At 40.7% G+C, this 25,768-nt stretch overlaps 1 pseudogene; it reads left to right on the top strand.

Moving 5' to 3' along the window:
- Nucleotides 1-2,929: 2,929 nt before the first annotated feature.
- LOC132858856 (NLR family CARD domain-containing protein 3-like) lies at nucleotides 2,930-21,324 on the top strand (annotated as a pseudogene).
- The last annotated feature ends 4,444 nt before the right edge of the window (nucleotides 21,325-25,768 follow it).

Below are 25,768 nucleotides of genomic sequence, written 5' to 3'. Positions count from 1 at the left end.
CGATACATGAAGGTCATTTTCATCTTCTCACAGACAGTCTTTTCATCAGCAGTGTGTCTCAAAACAGCAATAGCTGCTTCCACATCCTCATCAGATGGCTCTCTGTCAAAGGTGAAGGTCTGACGAACACGGCCTGGCCCACCAACTTACAGTAAGACAAAATAAAATGTTAAACTCATTTCTGTATACAATTCACAGGTCAACAATATAATCACGTGTCACTGATCAGTACCTTTAGGAGATTTGCTGACTGAGGCACCTCTTTCCTCTGCTGTTTTTCTTTGTATGGTCTTCAATCACCATGCAAGGTATCCTGAACCACTCTCTGGATCGTAGTAATGTTCCTAAGTGATTTTAAATAAATTATAAAAGAGTACTATTAACATTTCAAATAGTGAATGTGTGCATAATGTTGCAATAACCCATTTACTTACATATCCATGTTGTGAGTATGGGTCTTCTAGATAGGGAAACAAAGCTACTATCCCCTGTGCATACATCACTCTGACACTTTTGGGGGGGATGTCCTAGCATATGAATTCAAAGTTATCACACTCAAATGACATTGCACAACACAATTTACATAATTAATATTTGTAAAATAATAACAATATTTAAAGCCTAGCTATATGTTTAATGCTTACCCATGTGTTTCTGTCATCTCAGCAGCAAGTATGTTAATCATCTGTCTTCTGGTGGCATCGGTCAGGGATTTGGTTTTTCCATACTCTTGCATAATGCGTTCACCACCAGGCTGTGATGTTAAGATTTTTTCAATCAACTATAGGTGGAATAAAATGTGCTTTCCGTTATTGTAAAACCATATGTAATAATGATGGGAAAATTGTTATCTAAAGAACACTTCCCATGGTGAAACAACATTCAGATTGGACTTAACAATTTAAGCAACTTGGACTTAGCAATTTTTGCCACTTACCACTTTTGCCTCGTAGTTTATGTGGCATGGCCTTTTAGGCTGGCTTCCTTTCGCAGTGGCTTCCTCTTCAACAGGGTCACACTTCATGAAATTCAGGATGACGGTGTCATCAGATGAAACCGAGCATGATGATGACTGTGAGGCACCTTTTCATTATGAAATTGGTACAAAAAACATAATATAACGATAAATGTTCTCATTCCGGCCTTTAAACTAAACAAACTAATTTTTGAATTGTCTAAATGAATACCAAGTCCTCCATTTGATTCTCAGATTGATTCTCAGAGTTCCAGGTGACTCCTTCACTATTTCTTCAAAAACCTCTGTGTCAACTTTGTGTCTGGCTGCTCTGTGTCTGGCTGGTCATACACCTTAATGTCTGGCTGCCTGCTTTCTGCTATGTTGAATTTTAGACACGCTGTTTAAAAAAAAAAAATAATAAAAAACATGCATTCCCTTCTCACAAGAATCAAAGTTCGTATTTAAGTTTGCCTCATGTATTTACTAAATCATGAAAGACAAGTATCTGCAGCCGATTTTATGTAACTAAAAATATAAAGCACAACAGAAATGATTATTGACCTAAATAGATATTATAACATAATAGGTTAAAGCTGTATTACTTTGTCATTGCATGATGTATAGGCTATAGCTTTAACCTAATGTACCCACCTTTTTTCAAAAAAGCACTGAATGTCAGCTCAGACAGCTTGATGTATTTCTGCTCTTCCCCGAATTGAACACGCAACAGCATTTTGCCTGTTAACGAAGAAAATATATATTTAAAATCATAATTTAGGGCTGGTTCAACTAAGAGTAACCTATCCATTTCTCTCATGCACAATGCATTACTTAGATGTTACACTGCATTTACAAGGGGCGGCTGAAGAAGACAAAGTGTGCTGGTTGAATATAACGTTAGGCTATTTTCTGCAGCAAATTAGGCTAGTTAAAATTAAGAGGCACTGTGTCCATTTAGCTACTGATTTCCTGTGCCAAAGTTAGCTAGCTCATTAGCTATTTTAGTTCGAACAATAACCCGTTAAAATTGTTAAACACGTCATGCAATCAGTGATCTAGGTTATCGTTTTATAAGACCAACATTAACTATCAAAAGCATGTTAACATTACCAGTATATATAAAAAACCTAGATTAACATTGCCTGGGAAGCTAAAATATACGGTAGCTAAGAATATCTATTAACTGTATTAAATCTTTTGTTGTTATAGTGAACGAGTTAACGTTATTTTACGCATTAATTATTCTGACCAACTTCATTTGTGAAAATATTGCAATACATAAACACAGTTACCGATACGGATTACTATAACTTGTAATATGACCTCAACTAATATTAGCACACTTTTTAAATGATGTAAAGTTAAAAAATACCGTTGTGGTGTGGACAACACAGGATGTTACTTACCCAGTAATATCAGTGGCCTAGCGTTGTTCCTTCTGAATCTTCCTCCACCGAAATGCGTGCACGTTGCACAGCACAGCAGACTGTCGGGTATTCATCACTGCTGTAGAGTTAAAATTGACACTGCGTTTCTGCAGATTTTAACACTCACTTTTAACTCCAGTGATATAGCAACTTTACTCCCCAAAATGTTGAAAATACTCTATCTGGGTTAAAATAACTTTACTCTGAATTATTAACACCCAATTTTCTACTGTGTAGTCTCTTTTTTTCTTCTTTGTATTCATACATTGTGTATATACTGTATATTACATTATGTCTCTATTCTTTTTTATATATTTGCATTTTTTTCTCTTTGCTGCTATAACAGAGAAATTTCCCCATTGTGGGATGAATAAAGTTATACTGTATCTTATCTTATTTATCTTAGATCAGTTCAACTGACTAATAATATCAGCTTCTTGAGACAACATACAGGTCAGGGTGTATTCTGATCATCGTATGACACTGTATGCCCCGCCTCTTCGTCGTGCCATTGGCTGGATGGGAATTTCAGGTGGACATTTAAACCTCGTCAGCGAGAGTCCCGGAGGGAGAGAAAAAGCCGGTTTTGGATGGTTGTATGCGGTGGCGTGCGTTCCGTGTTACCTCGTTGTGCAAAGCAGCTGTGTATTGTAGAAGTTGTGTGTTGATTTAGTCATTTTGTGTTTGCTACCTTATTGTATGTGCGTCCTGTTGTATGTGTTTCCATGTAGTTTTGTAAATATGGTTATATGTAGATATTGTAAATACACCTTGTTCGGTGGTTTGTAGGAAGTCGGTGACGGTTTTGTTATACGGTTTATTATTGTTTTTGGCTAGATAGGGAGCGAGGAAATGACATGCAATTTTTTTTTTCTTTTCTTTGGACCAGGTTAACTGAGTGGTACTTGTTGAGTTAGAGGGAGCTTTATTTATTATTTTGGCCTTTCCGACTTCTGAAGCCGTGCCCACCTAAAATAACTGAATAAATCCAAGAAGTGAAACTGTCGTGCCACTTTTTTTTTTTTTCCTCTCCTCCCCCTTTCTCTTTTCATGCTGACTTTTATTTTTACCTGTATACGGTCTGAGCTAGACCAGGACAATATTTACGATTAACACTGTGCGTTAAATTTTTTCAGTAGATATTTTGTATTGAATTCATTTCAGTATGTTTTGTGAAAGGACTATTTTACTTATTGTTAGTTTTTCAGTTCCCTCCGAATCACCTCAGAGTCGACTCATCCGACACGTGACTCTTAATATATATTTATTTCGAAAGTGAAAGTAGGTCTCTCTCTATGTCTCGACTCCATTTTAGGAAGCGTTTAGACAAGTTAAACATCCTTAATGCGGCAGAAACGGTGATATTAATGTCTCAGAACAAGGACTTTACTAACGGTGAGTTATAGTATCGTGTAAAATCTTTATTTGTGTCTGGTTTCAAATTCCAGGAAGGAGAAACAACAAAAAATATCATCAGGAATCACAAGTACAAAAATAAACAAACACATAAATAAATAAATAGATATTAAATGTAACCTGTTTTTGTAAAGGAAATTAAACCGTAAATGAAGTAAAATGCCTGGATAACAATTTTTGGTTTCCAGACCATGCATTAAAAATAAAGAGATTAACTAAGAGCTAATTTGCTTTAGCTAATATTTAATAGAGTCGTTGAGCTTTGATTAATAGAGTCGTTAATTAGATTGATTGTTCTTAGATTTTTCTTAGATTAGTTTATAAATAACTATTTGGACACAAATTGAAGTAAAATTTTATTTTAAATATGCCTAAGTATGGCATGCAGTGAAATACTTTTTAAGACTGACTGCGTTATAAAATAGATAAAGTTTAAAATGCAAAAAAAAAAAAAAAAAAAATACAGTAAAATGACTATAGTATTGCATTGTTAATGCTGAATTCCTGTATAAAAATACTAATAGTTCAAAAATCTAAAAATAACTACTAGATATCATTCTGTGTAGGGTCTTTTTAGGTTGTTACTCCCTTCTGTGAGTGTTTTTATTTATATATATATATATATATATATATATATATATATAACATAAAATAAAAATAGTTAGAAGAAAAATCTTAACACCTAAATGGTGATATTAGGGTAAACGTATTAAGCTCACCAAATCTCCTTCAAGATATTCTGTTGAGTTCAAGTCACAGGTTTCATTAGGAAAAGGTATAGTAAAATAAATTATTAATCTCTCAGACAATAATATGTAACTTTATTTCAAAAGTTTAAAGTATTTATATTAAGATACAATTCATTAAATTCAAAAAGACTGAATGTGCTTAATGGGTACATTTCTGTTCCCTTTAAGCACACACCTATTAAAATTAAGATCACAACACAATTTAATAAAAATTGTGCTTATTTTTAACCTTTTGAGGTTTGTTAAAGTTTTGCATGGAGGTGCAAATTGACAGTAAAAACTGCAGTCAAGCCGCACGCTGATAAAATTGATCAATTATTCAGTCAATCAATTATTCAGATCAATTATTCAGTCATAGTGAAGTGCCAAACATATTGCATCACAAATTAATAATAAACTAACTCTATTAAACTAATAGAACATTTCATTTATCTGGTTTGCCCAATATCCATAAAAACAAGCTTAATTATAAAGACCTATTATTTAAGTAACCTATTATGTACATTTATTTATATTCTATTAGTCACTTTCTGTAGAGATTCTCAATCACTTGGTAGTTCTACATGTAGAAGGATCCTACACCTTCTAGTTCTGCCTCACACAGGCAGGGTATCTTCAGTTTTCTTTCACACAGGCAGGGTTGCTGCCCTCTGAAGCACATGCCTGCATGGGAATTATGTCTTTTATGCTGAGAAAGTTGGATCCACTGATTGTTTCCACATTCAAAACAATCTGGGACATGGAAACTAAATGTAAAATACACAGTCATTGTGAGTGTGTGCGTGTGTGTAATGATACACACGCCACGGGCCGGGGTAAATGAAACCAAAGATTCGTTTATTGAAGTCCGTGAACAGATGTATCGCGCATAGAATGCAAATGAAGCACAACAATGTTGCAGCACGCTAGATCACACACGCTGGGGAAAAACACAGATGATAAGAGAGACAGGATCCTTGACGGGAACTTAGTAGTGGTAGTAGGGTAATCCGATCGCCCCGAAGGCAGGAGAGAAGGAAGGAGAGCCGGTTGTTGGTGAAGCAACCGGGAGTCTGGAGCTTGAATGACTGTGGGGAAAAATCTCATTAGCACATACGAGACCAGACAATGACTGAGTGACTGAGAGTGGCTTATATAGAGTGTGTGTTGATTGAAGAATGTGGAGCAGGTGATGCTGATTAGTACTCAGGGGAATGTGAGTGCTGGTGAGTGAGAGAAGGACCTGGTGACTCCGTGACAGTACCCCCCCCCTCACGGTCCGCTCCCGAGGACCGGCGAATACCAGAGCGCCGAGGTGGGCGGCCCCTGGGCCGAGGTGCAGGCCTGTCCGGGCGAGACTCGTGGAACTCCCGGAGAAGATTGGGGTCTAGAATATCATCCCGGGGCACCCATGAACGTTCCTCAGGTCCAAACCCCTCCCAATCAACGAGATACTGGAGAGCCCCACCTCGGCGTCTGGAATCCAGGATCTCCTTTACCGAGTAGATCCCGGTGTCCTCCTCTAGGGTAGGTAGGGGGGGTACTTCGTCAGCACCAGGACCTGGGAGAGAGGGGAGAGAGACTGGTGAGTGATATGGTTTAAAGTGAGACACGTGAAAGACAGGATGTATACGATAGGCGCTGGGGAGTTTAAGTCGAAAAGCCACCGGATTGATCTCCTTAATGATTTCGAAGGGTCCGATGTACCGGGGACTCAGCTTTTTGCAGGCAAGCTGTAGACGGATGTTCCTCGTGGACAACCATACCTTCTGACCCACTTGGTAACACGGAGTGGACGAACGACGGGTGTCAGCAGCCTTCTTGTGTCTCCTGACGGCCCCCTGCAACTGATGATGCGCCGAGTTCCATACCCTCTCACTCTCTCGGAACCAGTGGTCAATCGACGGAACATCTGAAGGCTCATCAGACCAGGGGAACAAAGGTGGTTGGTAACCGAGTACACACTGGAAAGGCGTTAAGCCAGTAGTTTGCTGTCTCAAGGAGTTTTGTGCGTACTCGGCCCATGGGAGGTACCAACCCCAGCTGTCCTGGTGGAGCTGACAGAAAGCTCGAAGGAACTTACTGACGTCTCGAATTTTCCGTTCCGTCTGACCATTAGACTGAGGATGATATCCGGAGGATAGACTGACAGCCACCCCTAGGCGTTTGAGGAAAGCTTTCCAGACTCTGGAGGTAAATTGAGTACCACGGTCAGAGACAATGTCTTCGGGAACACCGAAATACCTGAATACATGCTCGAAGAGGAGTCCCGCCGTTTCCATAGCCGTGGGGAGGCCCTTGAGGGGGATTAACCTGATAGATTTAGAGAACCGATCGACTATGATGAAAATGCAGGTCTTACCCTCAGAGGCAGGTAGGTCTGTTGCGAAATCGACCCCCAGGTGGGACCATGGGCGGTTAGGAATGGGAAGAGGATAAAGTTTGCCCGTGGGTAGATGATTAGGTGTCTTGGTGGTAGCACAGACTGAACATCCTAACACGTACCTCCTGACATCTCGGGCCATACCGGGCCACCAAAACTTCCCCTGGAGGAGGGAGAGGGTTCGGCTAATGCCTGGGTGACCAGTGCCAACTGAGGTATGTACTTGGTTGATGAGGGGCATACGTTGAGAGGAAGGAATGAACTGAACCTCAGCCGGACATTCTGGCGGTGGATGGACAGTGTTCGCTCTGTCTTGTGCCCACTGGATTGGGCTGACGATCATGGAGGATGGAAGGATGGTTTCGGGGTGGTCAGATTCCTCCTCAAGCGTGTGGATGCGGGATAAGGCATCAGCCTTCTTGTTCTTTACTCCTGGACGGTAGCTGATGGAGAAGTTGAAGCGGGTGAAGAACAGGGCCCATCGAGCTTGACGAGGGTTCAGCCTTTTAGCGTCTCGGAGATATAGTAGGTTTTTGTGGTCCGTGAAAACGGTGAATGGGGATTTGGCGCCCTCTAACCAGTGTCTCCATTCTTCAAGAGAAAGCTTGATGGCTAGGAGTTCGCGATTGCCTATGTCATAGTTGGCCTCTGCCGGGGTGAACTTGCGGGAGAAGAAGGCGCATGGATGGAGTACTTGGGTCTTACTGTGAGGTTGTGAAAGAACCGCGCCGACACCGGTAGTGGAGGCGTCGACCTCTACGGTGAAAGGGAGTTGTGGATTGGGATGGATGAGGACTGGAGCTCGGGTGAAGGCTTCCTTCAGCTCATCGAAGGCTCTTGTAGCCAAGGGAGACCATCTCAGGGATTTCGGTTTGCCCCTGAGGAGTGAAGTGAGGGGTGTGACTATGAGGCTGAAGTTGTGGATAAATCGTCTGTAGAAATTTGCGAATCCCAAAAAGCGTTGAAGCTCCTTGATGGTGTTAGGAATAGGCCAGTTCTGAACCGCTTTTACCTTCCCCTCATCCATAGAGATTCCGGACGCTGATACCTCATAACCTAAGAAGGCTATCTGGGAGGCGTGGAACTCACATTTTTCGGCTTTGAGGTATAACTGGTGTTCCCGGAGCTTCCCCAGGACTTCCGTGACGTGTTGAATATGTTCTGGCATGGATTTGGAATAGATGAGGATATCATCAATATAGACGATCACAAACCGGTTCAGGAAGTCTCGGAACACATGGTGCATAAAGTCCTGAAAGACTGAGGGCGCGTTCGCTAACCCATACGGCATTACTAAATACTCGTAGTGGCCAGTCGGAGTCACGAACGCTGTCTTCCACTCATCCCCAGAACGGATTCGGACTAAGTTGTACGCGCTTCTTAAATCAAGTTTTGTGAAGATTCTGCACCCACGCAATTGTTCCAGGGCCGCGGGGACAAGTGGAAGGGGATAGCGGAACTTGGTGGTGATACTGTTGAGCAGTCGGTAATCAATACAGGGTCGGAGGCCCCCGTCCTTCTTCGCTACAAAGAAGAAACTGGAAGCAGCAGGAGAGGTAGAGGGACGGATGTAGCCTTGTGCAAGAGCTTCTTGAATGTAGTCCTCCATGGCCTTTTGTTCGGGAATGGAGAGCGGGTAGATCCGTCCCCTGGGCACTGGTTTACCTGGTTGGAGCTCGATCGCACAATCCCAAGGTCTATGTGGCGGTAGCTGAGAAGCCCTCTTGGGACAGAATACGTCGGCGTACTCCTCGTATTGGACCGGGACCTTGGAGGGGATGTTCTGGTGAGGGCTTTCGATGGAGGTGGTACATATTCGTACTCTGGCTGTTGATGGCCTATGTAGTAAAGGCAGTTGAGGGAAGCAGGTCGACAAACAGTGAGAACTCCATCTCTTTACTTCACCGGTTTCCCAAGAGAGCTCCGGGTGGTGTTGTATGAGCCACGGACGCCCAAGAATGACATCTGAAGTGGAATTTTCCAAGACCAGAAGGGTGATGTCCTCCACATGCAGCGCTCCCACGGTCAACGTCACTGGTCCTGCGCTGTGGTGGATGTTGGATCTATTTAGTGGTTTGCCGGTGATGGATTGGGCTTGGAGTGTCCTCGGTATTCTGGTCTTGGGGATCTGAAGGGCGTGACAGAGGTTTGAGGAGATGAAGTTGCCCGCCGACCCGGAGTCGAGGAGAGCTGAAACAGACATAGAGTGACGGAGGAAAGCTATCAACACTTGGGTTTGTAAGGGTGAGTACAGGGGTGGCTCAGACTGGATAACACTCACCGGGTGTCGTGGTGGGCGAATGGGGCATGAGTAGACCGCATGCTCCGAAGCTCCACAGTACAGACACAATCTCTGATTAAACCTTCGTTGACGTTCTGATGGAGAGAGATGCATGGAGTCCACCTGCATGGGTGTGGGTTCCGGAGGAGCGAACACTGGTCGGTTGGGAGATCTGGGTAGTGAACCTTCCATCGTTAGGCACCCCAGTCGGCGATGGTCCGTACGAATGGACAGTTGAATGAATCGCTCCAATCCCATTTGATCATCGTACGAGGCGAGATGTATCCGTAAAGATGGATCCAATCCATTACGAAAGGCGGTAATCAACGCCGCTTCATTCCAGCCACTCACAGCTGCTAGGGTGCGAAACTTTAAGGCATAGTCAGTGACTGTCAGGTTCCCTTGTCGTAGGTGATACAGCTCGTCACGCGCTGAGGAATCAGCATCAGAAATATGAAATACTTCTTTGAAATGAGAGACAAACAGATCATATGACTGTACCGTCTGGGAGTTCTGTTGCCACAATGAGTCTGCCCATTGGAGAGCCTTTCCTCGGAGATGAGAGATGATGAAGGCTATTTTCGAGCGTTCGGTGGGATATTGGTGAGGTTGCATCTCGAAGACTAGAGAACATTGAAGCAGAAATCCGGTGCAATTCTCCGCCGAACCAGAGTAGGGCGCCGGGCTGGCCATGGGAGATGCGACTACGGCCGCCGAAGAAGACGGTGCTGTGACTGGTGCGGTGGCGCCGGATTGTAGCGAGGAGCGCAGAAGATCCACTAATTCGCGAATGGGATCCGCCGCGGGAACATTCATCGTGCTTCCTGTTAAGGTCTGGTCTTCTGTAATGATACACACGCCACGGGCCGGGGTAAATGAAACCAAAGATTCGTTTATTGAAGTCCGTGAACAGATGTATCGCGCATAGAATGCAAATGAAGCACAACAATGTTGCAGCACGCTAGATCACACACGCTGGGGAAAAACACAGATGATAAGAGAGACAGGATCCTTGACGGGAACTTAGTAGTGGTAGTAGGGTAATCCGATCGCCCCGAAGGCAGGAGAGAAGGAAGGAGAGCCGGTTGTTGGTGAAGCAACCGGGAGTCTGGAGCTTGAATGACTGTGGGGAAAAATCTCATTAGCACATACGAGACCAGACAATGACTGAGTGACTGAGAGTGGCTTATATAGAGTGTGTGTTGATTGAAGAATGTGGAGCAGGTGATGCTGATTAGTACTCAGGGGAATGTGAGTGCTGGTGAGTGAGAGAAGGACCTGGTGACTCCGTGACAGTGTGTGAGAGTCTCACTCTTTACCTTGTGTGAAACTTCACATGAACGTGTTCACATGGTCCACTGGTTATACAACAGAATTACCGTTATCATCAACTCCTGTTTACAACAATTATTCACTGGATAATACAAGGTGCACATTGAGTTCAACCATTTTAACTCTGCAACATTTCTAGTGCAATAACCAACTCACTCACTGTGGTACATAAACAAAGAATTTCTTTTTATTAAATCAATGAGGCCATTTTTAAATTCATGTAATAATTTAATTGCACATTTGTTTGTGTGTTTTCTAGGAGTGTGATCCATTCCATCAGAAGAGATCAGACTCTTCAGGACTCAGCTTTGTGTTTGTGTAAACTTTACTAATACTGTAATTTAAAGATGGAGACTCCTGATCTGGACACAGATAATGTTTCTACACCATCAAACAACTGGTAATCTACAACATTATATTTGTTCTAGTCATGAAATATTCACATCTAAATTATTATTAGCAAATATGAAATGATTTAACCAAATGTTTTACTATTACAGTATATAACTATACACATATAACAGTCACTAATTCACAGCAAAAATGTATTGTTTAATGTAAGTAAAATGAGTTTATATAAATGACTAAAGTGTGACTGTGTATAATGTTGTACAGTAAACCCCAGGGAAAGAGATCAGAATCACCAACACACAGCTGTATCTCCATGAAGAGTGATCAGTCTATGGATTCCTCTGAAGTTTAAAGATGGAGACTCATCACTTCTACACAGGTAACATCATCTCACTGTTAATGTCACTACTAAAGTCACACTTAAAGGGAAATTTAACTAGATAAACAGGAAGCAAACTAAATTTCATGTTCTCTCCTTCTCCATGTAGGTTTCCTTCAGGTTCTCTAGTTTCCTTCGACCTCCCAAACACATACCCGTAGGTGGACTGGTGAAGATTAATTTCCCTTATGTGTGACTGACTGGTGTCACATTCAGGCTGTAGTGTTATACTGGTTATAGTTAGGGATTGTATACCTGTGAACCGTTCTGACATGATTTCATATAAACTATCTGTATTTGTTCTGTTTAGAACACATTACCTGTTCATTCAGAGTGATGGATTCAGTCACATCTCTAACAGACACACAGAAATAAACTAGAATAACTAGAGTTAAAATAGGACCAGAGATTTTTCTACAGTTTCATAATGTTCCATAGTCATGTGGTATTAAGTAGTGAGAAAACAACCACTACTGTAGTGTGAACTGATGAAATGATCAACTACAATTTTCATTCACGGTGATCTACAGAAGACAGGAAACAGAACAGAAACGAAGATCACAGATACAGAGTAAGATCAAAACCAACATGACTGTGACACTGACACACTGATATTATAAACCTCTCTGCTGTTATTAACTACAGAGTGATTAGATTATTCAAATTTATTTGTGTAGCGCTTTTTACAATTGACATTGTCTCAAAGCAGCTTTACAAAGCATAAACATAGAACAAAAGGTTATTATAAAAAATAATATAAAAATTAATATAATACAAAATTCAAGATTAATAGTTAAGATTAATAGATAAAATTAGATATCTGTGGTAACCAATCAGAAAATAGTGATCTTAAAGTTTAATCATAGAAGTCCATGTCTCACCACATTTTCCTGCTTCACCATATCACAGGCACAACAGAGAAACTGCTGCTGTAAGTGAATTCCAGAAAAAGTTCAAATTAAATCTGATGAAGAAGTTTCAGTGTTTGAATGGTGTGATGATAAACCTGGGAACACAAACACTCCTGAGTAAGATCTACACAGAGCTCTACATCACAGAGGGAGACAGTGGAGAAGTCAATAATGAACATGAGGTGAGACAGATCGAGGCAGCATCCAGGAGAAGAACAACAGAGGAAACACCAATCAAATGCAATGACATCTTTAAGCCTTTATCTGAACAAGACAAACCCATCAGAACTGTGCTGACAAAGGGAGTCGCTGGCATCGGAAAAACAGTCTCTGTGCAGAAGTTCATTCTGGACTGGGCTGAAGGGAAAGTAAATCAGGACGTCCACCTCATATTTCCACTTCCTTTCAGAGAGCTGAATTTGATGAAGGACCAGAAACTGAGTCTGATGGAGCTCCTTCATGTCTTTTTTAAGGAAACAAAAGAAACAAAAATGTCCAGTTTGGAAAAGGTTCTGTTCATTTTTGATGGATTGGACGAGTGTCGTTTTCCTCTAGATTTCCAGGACACAGTGACAGTGTGTGATGTAACTGAATCAGCATCAGTGCCTGTGCTGCTGATAAACCTGATCAAAGGGAATCTGCTTCCCTCTGCTCTCATCTGAATCACCTCCCGACCTGCAGCAGCTGATCAAATCCCTTCTGAGTGTGTGGATCGAGTCACAGAGGTACGAGGGTTCAATGACCCACAGAAGGAGGAGTACTTCAGGAAGAGGATCAGTGATCAGAGCCTGGCCAATAATATCATCACACACCTGAAGTCATTAAGAAGCCTCTACATCATGTGTCACATCCCAGTCTTCTGCTGGATTTCAGCCGCTGTTCTAGAGAGAATGTTGGGTGAAGCAGAAAGTGGAGAGATCCCCAAGACTCTGACTCAAATGTACACACACTTCCTCATCATTCAGACAAACATCATCAGAGAAAAATACTCAAAGAAGCGGGAGAGTGATGAAGAAATGCTTCTTAAACTGGGACAACTGGCTTTTCAGCAGCTGAAGAAAGGGAACCTGATCTTCTATGATGAAGACCTGAGAGAGTGTGGTATTGATGTGAGAGAAGCAGCAGTGTACTCAGGTGTGTGTACTCAGATCTTCAGAGAGGAGTTTGGGCTTCACCAGAGTAAAGTGTACTGCTTTGTTCATCTGAGCATTCAGGAGCATCTTGCAGCTCTGTATGTGCACCTGACCTTCATGAAGGAGAAGAGATATGTTCTTAAACAGAATCAGGTTTCTAACTTGTGGATGTAAGAAAATACAATCTCAGATGTACACAAGAGTGCTGTATTTCAGACTTTACAAAGTCAGACTGGACACCTGGATCTTTTCCTTCGCTTTCTTGTAGGTCTCTCACTGGAGTCCAATCAGAAACTCTTACATGTTTTAGTAACACAGACAGGAAGTAGCTCACAGAGAATAAAGGAAACAGTTCAGTACATTAAGGAGAAGATCAGTGAAGATCTTCCTACAGAGAAATCCATCAATCTGTTCCACTGTCTGAATGAACTGGGTGATAATTCTCTAGTGGAGAAAATCCAACACTACCTGAAATCTGGAAAACAAAGTGAACTGTCTTCTTCACAGCTATCTGCTCTGGTGTTTGTGTTACTGACATCAGCACAGGAGCTGTATGAATTTGTCGTAAGTAAATATACCAGTACAGTACAGTAAGATAACAGAAGATGTTGTTCTGAAGATGATGCCTGTGATTACAGCATCCAGTAAAGCAATGTAAGTAAATCTGAATATAACTGTTCTACTGTTACAGTGTTAGAGAGAAACTGAACACACTCTAATATGGACTTTGGGATGTTCTGACCTGAAGGTGATACAGAGTGGAGTTAATGTAAATAGATAAATTAGGGAATAAAAACTGCATTAATAAATGAATGATACTGAAGGGAAGCTATTAAAAATTTAGAAGCAGGTGATTACATTTGAGAGAGTTTTGAAGTTTTGTAGTTATGACTTATCTTAATATCTTAAAATAATTAGGAAGTTAATGCTGGTTTTATGTTGGATGTTTGATGTATATTAAACACACCTGTGTACCAGATATAAAGAACCATGTTTACTGCAGTAATGAAAAATTCTAATCCCCAAAAAGATTTACTTCATTATTAAGTTTTATTTGTTAGGTGGAAATGGTCTTTCATAGAAAGCTGACTTTGCAAAGTCTTCTAATCATTAGAGGAAACATTTTTATACTACTACTACTACTACTACTACTACTACTACTAATAATAATAATAATAATAAGTATATATATATAACTATTATTATTATTATTATTATTATTATTCATTTGTGACATTGACCAAAGCAGTTTCTATACCGTGTTTTGTCATTTTTCATCACACTCATTTGATGTGTAAAATAACCACTGGACTACTGAGTATAGTAAAAGTTTAGAAATAAGAAAATCATTTATTTTCTTTAATAAGAAAATAAATAATTGCTTCTGATCATCTGGGTTGCTGCAGTTCTGTAAAGAGCTTTTGGAGGTTTTGATCACCTGAGCAGTGATTTATCTTCAAGTCAACAGGCTACTGAGCTGCAACTTCACATTCATTAGTCTAACATTTCTTACTTTAGATTAGTGTTCCATAATCAGTGAGGGGAAAAATAAGGGACTCATCCCCAGAGGTGGGAGTAAGTCACACATGTGCAAGTCTCAAGAAAGTCTCAAGTCTTAACCTTCAAGTATCAAGCAAGTTCGAGTCATTTTTTGTGAGAGTCAAGTCAAGTCAAGTCACTGCTTTATGTCAAGCAATTCAAGTCAAGTCGTAGCTTGAGTCAAGCAAGTCACTGGCAAGTCATACATATGTTTGATGATTTAACTAAATGTATAGATATTAAACAAAGTTAAATCTACAGTATTTATGGACTATGAGAGTTTTATTTGCACCAAAAAAAATATTATATGCATTTATTTTTAAAAGGTGTCCACATACAGGTGAGTTGTAAATACAATAAAAATCTGAAAATGAATAAAAATCAAAACTACAAAGAATAAGATGTAAATGTAACTGAAATAAGGCCAAAATAAAAGCATGAAAAGTTTCAGTATGCCTCAAACATGGCAGAAGACCATGGAAAAGTACATATATAAAAAAGTTTCTATATAAAAGTTTTAATGGGACATGAACACATCCTTAAATTAGATCCTTCCTTTTTAACAACAGAATAACAACAACAATCAATCACATCAATCAAAAAATGTAAATTATTGAATCACACAAACCTTGAAGTGAATTAACTATTTGGGAGAGAGAGAGAGAGAGAGAGAGAGAGAGAGAGAGAGAGATGATTGAAGTGAGTGTAATTTATTAATTAAAGGGATAGTTCACCTAAAAATGAAAATTCTGTCCTCTTTTTCTCACCCTTATGATGTTACAAACCTGTATAATGTATTTCTTTGTTTTGATGAACACACATGTAGATGTTGACGAATCTACATGTATCTACAATTTCTTTGTTTTGATGAACACGGAGGAAGATATTTTAAGGAATGTTTGTAACCAAACCATTCATGAGCCCCTTTCACTTCCATAGTGGGGAAAAAAGAATACTATAAAAGTGAATGGGGCTCATGAATGGTTTGGTTGCAAACATTCCTTAAAATATCTTCCTCAGTGTTCATCAAAACAAAGAATTTTTTTTATTTTTGGGTGAACTATCCCTTTAAATTGAATGTGTGTGCGTGTGCATGCGAGACAAGAATATGGCTGTGCTTGCAACTCTGAAATTTTTTATTTTTATATTTATGGTTTTTTATATATATATGTGCCCCGCCTCCACCTTGTGTGTGTGGAGTTTGCATGTTCTCCCCGTGCCTCGGGAGTTTCCTCCGGGTACTCCGGTTTCCTCCTCCGGTCCAAAGACATGCATGGTAGGTTGATTGGCATCTCTGGAAAATTGTCCGTAGTGTGTGATTGCGTGAGTGAATGAGAGTGTGTGTGCCCTGTGATGGGTTGGCACTCCGTCCAGGGTGTATCCTGCCTTGATGCCCGATGACACCTGAGACAGGCTCCCCGTGACCCGAGGTAGTTCGGATAAGCGGTAGATGAATGAAAAGGATGAATATATATGTGCATCCCCATAAAAAAATCCATACGCTGTTCACTCAAAGCCTAACACTGAAGACCAATTATAAGTGCTATTGCAAAAAAGCTGACATTTCCCATAAACAGTAACCAACCATTTACACTACGTGGCACTTGCAAAAAATTTAATTAGATAGAACCTTGTCATTCAATTGTGGTCGCATACTGCTGTTCTTCTCTTCTCATCTTGCACAAAATCCCGGTACCCGAACTTAATTATTTTTGGTGTAGCGCCTTCCATGTCTCGTCACGACTGTTAAGGTTTATTAGTTAGTGTGCGCGCTCCCTCTGCTTGTCTGCTGTGTCACGTGGTTAGATTACGCTCTTCCGTGCGTTTATAAACAGATTTAAAGAAACAAACAAAAAAACAAGTTAATACGAGTCATTTAACTCAAGTCTGAGTCAAGTCTCAAGTCATGAGTGTCAAGTCAAAGTCAAGTCGAGTCTTTTTTTAATATTTGCCAAGCAAGTCTCAAGTCTCAAATGTGCGACTTAAGTCTGACTCGAGTCAAGTCATATGACTCGAGTCCCCATCTCTGCTCATCCCTAGAAAGTTTATTTCATATAATATTTGTCTTATAATATCTATGAGAAATTGAAATAATTATTTATTTAAATTTTTCTACATTCCACAGTGATATAGGCCTTACAATATTTATGAATTATGAAATGCCTTATCATCCTAACATCCCAGTTCCCCAAACACTATATGCCCATGTGTAAATGACAATAAAAGGGACCTAATGTTGTAATAAACAGTGAGGAGTGAAAACATAGTAATGTAATGTTTGCATCTTAAATGACATTTTTCTAACATTTGTTTGTTCAGTACCTGAATAAAGGAGGCAAAAGGTTGGTGTGAGTCTCATTTGGGTTCAGATTTATTGTTGCGATGTCTTTATACTGTAGTTCATTTTGATGTTATAAAATAAATGGTGTGAACTCTCTAAATTGATTAAATTGGTTTGTACAGCGTGCTAGCGATATGTCTCCTTTATAATAACGACAGAATACATAAAAGAAAACGGTGATCATTTAAATATTTCATCTTTGTTAAAAGGAATTGTTGAGCACTTGTCAGAGATAGTATTTGAGTTGAGTATATTATTTGATATTGGTCAATATTTCATGTGTAAGTGGCTCATTTTTGTGGATTTCATGTAAAGTTCTGTATGAAAGATTATTGTAAGGAAATGGTAAATTACGGTGTGTTCACTGAGTTTAATGTTCACACAACATTAAAGAATTAAAGACATTATTCAGTCGGGATGCTACGCCATGAACCCTCAATTTTTGAAAGTTGATAAAACTAAAAAAATCTCCTATCACTTCAGCATGACATGCTCTATGCTCAATTTTTTACTGTGGAATTCATTAATAATTCCTGTTCAAAATCACAACATCTGGCAATATTATTGTGCCAGGAAAAAAAAATCAGTATATTGATTACATTGTTAAATTAATATAATTTAGACAGTGGGCAACATTTAATCTATTGTAAAATGGAAAAATCACATTGATTGTTGATCAAACTGATTTATATCACTTCTGGATGACCTACTCTGTGCTTAAAATAAAGATTAATCAAGCCTTTTATTATGGTTTAACTGCAGTAAGATCTGCTCCTTTACCTAAGAAAAACATTTCATAAAAATCGTGACTAAACAAATGTGTTTTCATCCTGGGGCCAGTGCAGTGTGGATAAGATAGGAGTGATGTGTTCATATCTTCTGGTCATAGTTAGGACTCTAGGTACTGCGTTCAGGACTAACTGGAGCTTGTTTATGTTCCTACTGGAACATCCAGACTTTACCCATTTTAATTACATCAACATGTAGATGTCGACTGCAGTGTCACTTTAACCATATTGTCTGACTGGTGTTTGTACTTTCATTATTTATAAAAATGAGAAGGTTCAGTGAAAGCTTTGAGGACGTGTTTGATCATTTGCACTAGTGTGAGTTCATTATGTTTTATTTTATTTTCTTTAGTATTAGCTGTGATTCACTTGGAGTAAAAAGTTGGTCATCTCTGGTCTCAGCGCTCAGATCAGAAACCTCCAATCTGAGAGAACTTCATCTGACTGTGAAAAAACTGGATCTGTCTTATAATAAACTACAGTAGGAGACTCAGGAGTGAAGATTCTCTCTGCTGTACTGGAGAATCCTCATTGTAAAGTGGAGACACTAAAGTAAGATCATCTCTCTGAGACTCACAATAACTCACTAAAAGCAGCAGTTATATACAATGTTGTTTTTCACCTGAAATGTTCTGTAACATTACAACATTCAGAACAAATTGATTAGTCATTAAGTTATAATGATTTCTCTTCAGAATCACTTATGCAGTAAAGATATACATAAATGAGAAAATCTCTAAAAATCCTGAGACATTATTTTTAACGCCAGCAAACCATTTGCAGCTCAAAAAAAAACTTAATGTCAATAATTGTAAATAATATAATAAAATAATATCACTGGTGAAGCTCCAGGGTCCTGGTCCCACCCATTTGGAGTCCTGGTCCACCTACATAAACTGTGTTATAATGTTAGAATTATTAATGAACCCCAGTTGTCACTCACTAGGAGCTGCTGCTTTAAGAAGCTTCATTGAGTGACGTTGCTCAGTAACATTTCTGTGTGGTGTGTAGTCGTGTAACAGACTAGTTTAATAAAGAGTTTATCTTCTCTAAAACGGACACCACACTGTGTCTTTACCCCTGAAACTCCTACACTGTAATCAGAGGATATAATAAGATGAAATGTGTTTCAGTTTGTGTTTACACTGGAGAACAGTGTCAGAGTGAAAATTGGACTCATCTGAGAGCTGAAGAACAGAACTGCAGTTGGTTTAGGAGTACATGGGGCAACACCAACACAAAGTCATTTTAACTCCAATTAAAACACTGAATGAATTTCTTTAATATTATTTGATGTGGTGATGGTTCATTCTGACTATTCTGTTAAAATCATCACTTAAATGAAATTATAATAAATAATTTATCAAACTAAATAATAATCAGACACATATAATGAATCTCCTCATAGACTGAAAATAAATCTCAGCTAAAACAATTTGTGTGATTTATCAGTTATTTTAAAACATTTTAAATAATATAATATTTTACTAAATTTTCCATTCATGATTTATCATGGATTATGTGTGTAATTAAACAAAAAATGTACTGTGTTTGACCTGATAGACTTTAAATATCATGTACACTATATTAAGTGTCCATACACACTAATTTTGACAGGTGACACAATCCTATTAATTGGTGAAGCTGGTGTGTGTGTGTGTGTGTGTGTGTGTGTGTGTGTGTGTGTGCGCGCTACATAAACAACTGATAAATTAACAGATCTCTTTCAGCTCATTGTCCTCTTTTTACAGTCAAGTTCTTTTGACTGACTGCTGATTTTGAGTTTCTTCTCATTCACATTTATTGTGTTATAGTCTATTTAATGTAAGGAAACATTCTTACTAGAAATCTTTGTTTGTGTTTTGGCTCTGTTTTATGTCAATTATTTATTGAATATATCTGACAATGATTTATTAATTGTAATAAAGGGTTTTAAAATCTGTTGATGAAGAGTGTGTAATTGTGTCTCTCTACAGGTTGCGTGATTGTGGTGTCTCAGATGAAGGCTGTGCTGCTCTGACTTCAGCTCTGAGATCAAACCCCTCACACCTGAGGGAACTGGATCTGTCTGATAATAAACTAGGAAACTCAGGAAAGAAGCTGCTGTTTGAGCTTAACGATGATAAACATTACAAACTACAGATACTGAGGTGAGTAATGACCTTTTAATAAAAGTTTAACCTCATTATCATTACACATTGATACACATTACATTTGTCTTCAATAACTTTCAGATTATCAGGTTAGAAAATGTCACTATATTCTGTTTAATCAGAATTTTTCTAATGTTTCTCTTTAATGCGGTTTTGTGTTCAGTAAAGTGTGTTAATGTAACATTCATGTGAAGGCAGAAAACAGGGATTCAGACAGTCTACAAAAAGTCACAAATGTGTTCATGAGAGTGATTGTTAATGAACATTGTGTCTTCTGTCATTCCTGTAAAATTCACCTCAGTTTGTTCTTAAATTCTGCACTTAAATATAAATGTAGAACAAGATCTAAATGACACAGTAGTGTTTGTTATCTAAAAAAGCTCCTGTGATTGGATAAGAGCAGTGATGTGATGGGTAAAGATCTGCTCATTATCCTGTTAGAACTTGTGGAAGTTCTCATTTGTTCTAGTTAAATGTTAGAACACAGATGTTAGTAAGAATGAAGAAATGTTGAATGATTCATTATAAACAGGAGATGATAATGTTTCTGTTGGAGCAGAGATGATTACATGCTGTTGATCATGAAGTACCACAGTCCACTTTGTGCTGATTAATTCATATGTTTTTCTTTCATATTCAGGTTCTAATGAATATATGTGTGTGATGAAGACTCCAGTGTTCCTGCATTACCATGATGGAGAATAGAGAACATATTTATTAACACATCACTCATTTAGTTCTAACACATTAAACAGATGTGAGAAGTGTGTGTTCATCGTGTACAGTGAATCAGACTAAACACAATTCTACACTGTGTGTAATGACCTCTGATCACTGGATAAAATTCCCTGGACCTCACTCTCACCCTGTGGTATGATTTATTCCGCTACCTAGGCTTGAGGATCAGCCTTAGACACTGTTGATCGGCTTTCTTGGCGTTACAATAATCCTGTCGGATAATTGGGGGCGGCTGTGTACGAAAGCCTGTCCTAGGAACCAAATATGGAAAATGTTGGTGTCCGCACGGACCTATTATGGTGTTGCGCAATGGCGGATAGCAGTTTATCAGTTCATACCTGCATGATTGTTTTATGCTCTGTATTGTGCGTTTATGCCTTAATACCACACACACATTCATAAAGACATCAGATGATTGTTGCAGGTGACAACTCAAAGACGTTAATAAAGGCTACTGTATGAAGAATCTCTCCTCCACTGTCTGATTCTCTAACCGGAATCCTGTTCATATTTGGCCACCTCAACCAGTTTAATCTAGAGGGATAGCATCACTCCCTCACAAACATAAAATAAAATAGAATAATAAAAAATAAAAATAGAATAGATGTAACAAATAGAAATGTAAGAATCAGTTTAATGGAGTGGAAAAATAAATCTGAATATGGATCAGAGGCAGAACAATGTGACGGTTTTAATAAAGTTCAGATGTGTTAAATACTGCAATATATGAAATATGTCATGTGTAAAATAAAATCTGGCTGATGTATCAGTGTTGTGTATGAAAGTCCAGAAAAAGTCCAAATTCTAGTCTTATGTGTTGTCCTGGTCTCTAAAGTGTGTGTTACTCAGTCCACAATAATACACACTGTCTACAGTCAGGGTCGAGAAGTGTGTGTTCATCGTGTACAGTGAATCAGACTAAACACAATTCTACACTGAGTTTATAATGACCTCTGATCCCTGGATAAAATTCCCTGGACCTCAATCCCATAAAAACCTGAGGGATTATTTGGAACAGCAGGTGAAAATCCACATGAACTCCAACTGAACCCAGTTAGTGGAAGAGAAATAAAATGGACAAGAACAGTTTCAGGACATTGGTGGATTTCTCACCTGATAAGATTGGAGTTTATCTGAGGAGTTTATCTGGTGAAGCCCATAGGAGACTCACTACAAGTCACATTTATCACTTTGTCCTTTGGGTAATTAATGTTCCAGTCATGTTATACTAAATATCAGAACTCTTCTAATCAAATCAAATTAATGATCCACCACTAACTGTTGTATAATGTAGTTTTGATGGTTTGTGATTTATTATTTGTTTATTATTGTAATATAAATTACACTTTTTACACATGTATACTTATAGCTATATTACCGGATACATAACTAAAATGATATTGTATAAAGGTACTTAAAATGTCTTGTATACAGTAAATACATCATACATTTAGAAGGAATAAAATACATACTGTAAATGCAGTGTCTAGGGGGCACGGTGGCTTAGTGGTTAGCACGTTCGCCTCACACCTCCAGGGTTGGGGGTTCGATTCCCGCCTCCGCCTTGTGTGTGTGGAGTTTGCATGTTCTCCCTGTACCTCCAGGTCCAAAGACATGCATGGTAGGTTGATTGGCATCTCTGGAAAATTGTCCGTAGTGTGTGATTGTGTGAGTGAATGAGAGTGTGTGTGTGCCCTGTGATGGGTTGGCACTCCGTCCAGGGTGTATCCTGCCTTGATGCCCGATGACGCCTGAGATAGGCACAGGCTCCCCGTGACCCAAGGTAGTTCGGATAAGCGGTAGAAAATGAGTGAGTGAGAGAATGCAGTGTCAGTATTTTTGTTGTATAAAATTAATAGTCTAACATTCTGTAGACTTTTTGTTCTTCAAATATATTCATTCATTCATTCATTTTCTACCGAATACTGATACTGATAGCCCTGCTGAAAAATCCAGCATAAACCAGCATGAATTCCATGCTGGTCCAGGCTGGTTTTTACTGGTTCATGCTGGTATAGTGCTGGTATAGCTGGGTGGCCAGCATAGTCATGGTGTTATCAAGCAAAACGGGGCTGGTGTAGCTGGTTAACCAGTATGATCTTGCTGGAATGAGCTTTATGGGAACAACCTTTATTTTTGCTTGTGTATGTTTCTATGTAACATATTAATATAAGATTAAAACACAATATATTGGAATATATTTAATTATAAGTGTGTTATTTCTTTTGCTCCCTCTTTTGAATAAAGAACTGAAATAACAAAGCTCTAAAAGCTTTGAATAACAAAGAATACAAACATTTAAAAATTGTTCGTTAGGGATTAAAGTGTCTCCACACAAATTAAATATAGTAATACCAACAAATGTTGACTTCCCGGGCTCCATGAAGGAAACAGCATATAAATCATACAGAATGATGGTTTTTGAAAGATTATATATATATATATATATATATATATATATATATACTGTATTGTAGGGCTCTTCGAGAGATGGGACACGGAAGAAGAGGCACAGAGACTGGGTTAGAGTTAACAGGAGGGATATATTTATTTCCTCACTCACTTTAAGCAAAACAAAAATTAGGTAGGCAGCAAAAGTAAGTCCTTCCTGTAGGGGGCGTCTGGGCAGAGTTCCAGGCTCCAAAGCCCGGCAGCAAGAGGCGGACGGCAGGATAATTGTGAAGCAGCCCTCTCCAGGAGAATAGCGAGGCTCAGCTGGCAATGTGAAGTCCTGGGTCAGCTGGATGTCTCAGCTGGATGTCTCCCATGTGGCACGCCCCCTTTTCCTTCTCCAGCCACTGAGCCTTGCTTCCTGCTGTGCTTTCCTCCTGGAGGGTGAAGGCTCCAGCGGTGCTCCTGATTGGTCGGTGATTTTCAGCGGGAGTTTCGGCCACTCCACCCCGCTCTCACTTGCCGTGGCGCTGGCCAAGGTGCTGAACCGCCGCCTGTTCCACTCTCCCGCTTCCGGGTTGCCTGATGCAGTGGGCAAAGAGCGGTTTTTCCTCCGTGTGTTTGCATTAGTGCACGTGCCGCCGTCACAGGTCCCCCCCTTTGCTCTGAGCCCCCACCTGGTAGCAATCGTCCCCAGAGTAGTAGGGCTTCTCATTCCACTGCGGCGTAGTTTCTCTCAGCGGGGGTCAGCTTCCGGGAGATAAAGAGGACTGGGTGTTCTTCCCCATCGAACTCCTGTGAAAGGATGGCTCCCAGCCCTGTTTCAGACGCATGCGTCTGTAGCAAAAAGGGGCGACCAAAATCGGGGTTCTGCAGTACTGGCTGGGTGGTGAGGGCCTCCTTGAGCTGGGGGAATGCCCGTTCTGTGCCGTCCGTCCAGTGCACCCGGTATGGCTGACCTTTCTTGGTGAGGTCTGAAAGAGGGGCAGCTAGAGAGGAGAAGTTAGGCACAAAGCATCTATAATAGCCCGCTAATCTTAAAAAAGCCTGTACCTGTTTCTTTGACGTGGGTCGGGGGTACTCTCTCACGGCCTGGACCTTTTTCTCCTGGGGCTTTAACAGTCCCTGGCCGATGCAGTATCCCAGGTACTGGGCCTAGGACAGGCCCAGGTGGCACTTGTGGGGGTTTGACCATCGTAAGACCATCTGTTCGGAGGGCCCCCAAAACCTCCCCCAGATGGAATAGGTGATCGGACCAGGTGGAGGAATGGATTACTACATCGTCCAGGTAGGCGGCAGCGAAGGCGCGGAGGGGTCGGAAGACGATGTCCATGTGGCGCCGGAAAGCGGCCGGGGCCCCATGTAGGCCAAATGGAAGGACCCGGTACTGCCAGTGGCCATGTGTGGTGCTGAAGGCGGTCTTTGGCTTTGCCTCTGGTGCCAGGGCGACTTGCCAATAGCCCTTTGTCAGGTCAAGGGTGGAAAAAACCGGGCCTTCCCCAGCCGCTCCACCAGATCATCAACTCGAGGGAGGGGATAGCTGTCGAAGTCTGAAATCTGGTTGAGCCTCTGGAAGTTGTTGCAGAGGCGGATGGACCCATCTGGTTTAGGCACCAGCACAATGGGGCTGGACCAGGGGCTGGCAGATTCCTCGATAATCCCCTCTTTCAACATGCGTTCTACTTCCTCTTCAATAGCCTGTCGTTGAGCTTCCAGGACCCTATATGATCGTAGTCCAACCACCATCCCAGGAGGGGTCCTGATCTCATGATGTACCAGCGGCGTGCGTCCTGGACGGGATAAGAAGACGTCCGCGAACCGGTCCAGGAGCTCTGTGAGGTCGTTCTGCTGGGCTGGTGTGAGATCCTCTCCCCTCCATACTAGGGCCCGTTCTTGGGGATCTGTGTGAAGCGAGGCAAACGCAGACACCACAGCCGGTGGGGGAATCCATTTTTTTAAAAGGTTGATGTGATATAGTTTGGTGTCTGCACGCTTACCTGGCTGTTGTAACCGATAGTTCACCGGTCCCACCTTTTTGAGGACAGTGCTGGGAACGAAGAGCATTACTTGGTCCCCAGGGCGAAGTTCCCTCGCCTGGGCGGGCCGATTGTACATCCTCTGTTGTGCCCGCTGGGCCTCCTCTAGGTGCTCCTTCACAATGGGCCCGACGCGCTCGATGCGGGTCTGCATGTCCTGGAAAAAATTCAATGACGGAGCGGAATGGGGAGGGTTGCTCCTCCCAGGCCTCCCGGGCAACGTCCAGCATGCCCCGAGGCCACCGCCCAAACAGGAGTTCGAAAGGGGTGAAGCCTGTGGACGCCTGGGGCATTTCCCGGATTGCAAAGAGGACGTAGGGAAGTAGGAGGCCCCAATTCCGTCCTTCCTGGTCTACCACCTTCCGTAGCATACGTTTCAGGGTCTGGTTAAAACGTTCCACCAAGCCGTCTAGGGGTGGTAGACAGACGTCCTCAGGTGTTTGACCTGCAAGAGCCGACACAGATCCATCATTAATTTGGACA

The sequence above is a fragment of the Tachysurus vachellii genome, chromosome 16 (assembly GCF_030014155.1).
Source record: "Tachysurus vachellii isolate PV-2020 chromosome 16, HZAU_Pvac_v1, whole genome shotgun sequence".
In the NCBI taxonomy this organism is placed as follows: Eukaryota; Metazoa; Chordata; class Actinopteri; order Siluriformes; family Bagridae; genus Tachysurus; species Tachysurus vachellii.
Note: the sequence above shows the minus strand (reverse complement) of the source record. Positions and strands in the feature narration are given on the sequence as shown.